Source organism: Apium graveolens, chromosome 5 (assembly GCF_009905375.1).
Source record: "Apium graveolens cultivar Ventura chromosome 5, ASM990537v1, whole genome shotgun sequence".
Lineage (NCBI taxonomy): Eukaryota > Viridiplantae > Streptophyta > Magnoliopsida > Apiales > Apiaceae > Apium > Apium graveolens.
Genome location: NC_133651.1, coordinates 48,907,011 through 48,909,790, shown reverse-complemented (window position 1 = coordinate 48,909,790; position 2,780 = coordinate 48,907,011). Strand labels below are relative to the sequence as shown.

The 2,780-nt window shown below is 39.4% G+C and overlaps 1 non-coding gene across 1 annotated transcript; it reads right to left on the bottom strand.

Annotated features, from left to right (window-relative positions):
• Nucleotides 1-2,268: 2,268 nt before the first annotated feature.
• On the bottom strand, nucleotides 2,269-2,375 carry LOC141662456 (small nucleolar RNA R71). The gene has a single exon (XR_012550572.1). It is a non-coding gene; the product is annotated as a small nucleolar RNA R71 (small nucleolar RNA).
• Nucleotides 2,376-2,780: the final 405 nt, after the last annotated feature.

Genomic DNA, 2,780 nt, shown 5'->3' with positions numbered 1-2,780 from the left:
TCTCATTTTGTCATTATCAGAAGTCCTTCACACGGTTTGACCGAGAACGGGGAGTTCAGGCATATGCTAGCAGGATTTGTAAGCCTAGCTATATCTGTTATTTTTGTTTCATTTCTAACTCGTTGTCACGAATGTGTTTTCCCAACCAGATAGTTACGTGGTTAGCACTGCATATTGTTGAGTGGCATTTATGACACTTTATAATGCTCTAATAAGCTTTGAATTAATGCCTTTGTACTCAAGTTGTTAAGTATTTTAACGTGTTTTCGAGTGTTTTTGCATTTCAGGCATTATCTAGGTAATCAGGTGCATTAACATTATAATGGTACTAATTTGGTGTCAAGGTGGTGTTGGAATAAAAGCTCGTTGAAAGCCGGCTCGAAGCTACAAGAAAAATAAAGAAGTCAGTTTTGGCAGAAACCCAGCGCGCCCGTGCTGATCAAGTGCGCGGCCGTGCCGAAGTACAGAATGTCAGCGCGTCCGCGCTGATCAAGCGCGCGCCCGCACCGTGTCGGGATGCAAAATTATGATTCTATTCTAATTCGAATTGGGAGACTTCTATGCTGCATGGGGCTGCTATATAAACAACTCTAGGTCATTTTTAATAAACAATCAAGCCAGAGACATATCAAGGGAGCATAAGAAGACCATTGTAGCATGACTCAATAAGGACGAAAAAGATCTTGTTTTTACTTGTGAACCTTTGTTTTAAGTTGTATTTTGATGCTAGTTTTCTTATTTATGACCTTAATCTTGTTTTGTACTTGGTTTTACTTATTCGTTATAAAGACTACGTTTTATATATCATGCTTTCATCGGAACCCATATTGATGATGAGTCTGATTATGGGCTAATCGTTATCGTGGGGTTCTAGCATATTTCTTTATGGATTTCTTTAGTTAAATCGTTTGATGCCTTAGTATATGGTGATTGTATGATATCCTAGTATTGGTTGTGTTTATTCATCTTATGAGCGTCGCGAACTTATAAGATAGTGTGTTAATGCTTAATGAAGTGAAAGTGAATTTAAGGATTTAGAACTTGTCATGCTAGCATAGGTTCATGTATTCGATATGCATGATTCGTAGGTAATTTTAACCATCTTACTTGCCCTGTGTAATCAAGATAGATAACTTGTGCTTAATCCGTTATGTTGTCAAATTCTATAGACATATAGGGTCTCAATATATTGGTGTCTATTCAGCTTCTATCTCTTTTGTGGATGTCTGGTAGTATGGTACTCGTGCAACGAAAGTTGGCGTTTATCAGTCTCGTGTTGTCTGATTAGTGTCATCACCATTGCATGCTATGGTTAAGAACAATAAGGCTATTGAATGAAGTATTTAATGAAGTTAGAATCCCATGTTATCATATATATTAATTCAATCAATCTTATTCTCGTAGTTATAATTATTAGTTATAAACAACCTCAATTTGTCATCGTCTTAGCATTGAATAATAACCATACATTGTTGCTTAAGTGTGTGAATTAATTAGTTAACCAAGACAGTCTCTGTGGGAAGGAACTAGAAAAGATTCTATACTACTTGTGAACTCGTATACTTGCGTGTAATATTAGCGCGTGTTTAGCGACTAATAAGTTTTTGGCACCGCTGCCGGGGACTGCAGTGTTAATTGATAGTTTATGTGCTTTCCATCAGTGGTCGTTAAAGTTCATTGACTCGGACATTATTACTTATCTTTTTCCTTATCTTATTTCAGGTACCCTAGCGAGGGTGTATGCATACGCGTTCACGTACTCATAAAAGAACACTGGATAAAGATGAGGAAGAAGTTGTGATGGTTCGTAAGGAAGTTTTTGAGGAAGAAAAGAAGGTAGAGGAAGAAGATAAAGTCGAAGAACCAGTTGTAGTAGCTATGGGAGATCAAGTAAAAAATCAAAAGGCTTTGATGGACTATTCTCAGCCTAAGATTAATGACCTTCAGTCAAGCATCATCAAACTATCCATCAGGGCTAACAATTTTGAGATCAAGTTAAGCACTATTCAGATGATACAGAACTTAGTTCAGTTTGGGGGTTCTCCTACTGAAGACTCCAACATGCACATCAGGGATTTCATCGAGATCTGCGACGCTTTCAAATTCAATGATGTGACTGAAGATGCTATCAAGTTACGCCTTTTCCCATTCTCTCTGAGGGACAAGGCTAAGTGTTGGTTACACTCTCTACCAGCAGGATCTATCACCACCTGGGAGGATCTCGCGTAAAAGTTTCTCACTAAATTCTTCCCCATGGTGAAGACTACTGCAAACAGGAATGCTCTTACCCAATTTGCTCAGCAAACTGGGGAATCTTTGTGTGAGGCTTGAGATCGATATACGGAGATGCTAAGGAAGTCCCCACACCATGGCATGCCTGATTGGATGATTATTAATTATTTCTACAATGGATTGGGTGCCACTTATAGACCCATGCTTGATGCAGCATCAGGAGGAGCCTTGTGGGCTAAGAGCTACGATGAAGCTTATGAACTTATCGAACTGATGGCTGCTAATGAGTACCAGAATCCTTCCCAGAGACTGACTCAGGGGAAAGTCACAGGAATTCTGGAGTTGGACGCAGCAACTGCTATCGCTGCCCAACTTAAGACTTTGACGATGAAGGTGTACACTTTGGCTAACCATGGAGTTAATCAAATCGCTAGTGTCTGTGAACTTTGTGTTGGTGCCCTTGATACTGATCAGTGTGCAATTTCTAGTGAATCAACTTAGTTCGTGAGCAACTTCCAGCGATTGCAGCAACCAGTTCCAGCCACCTA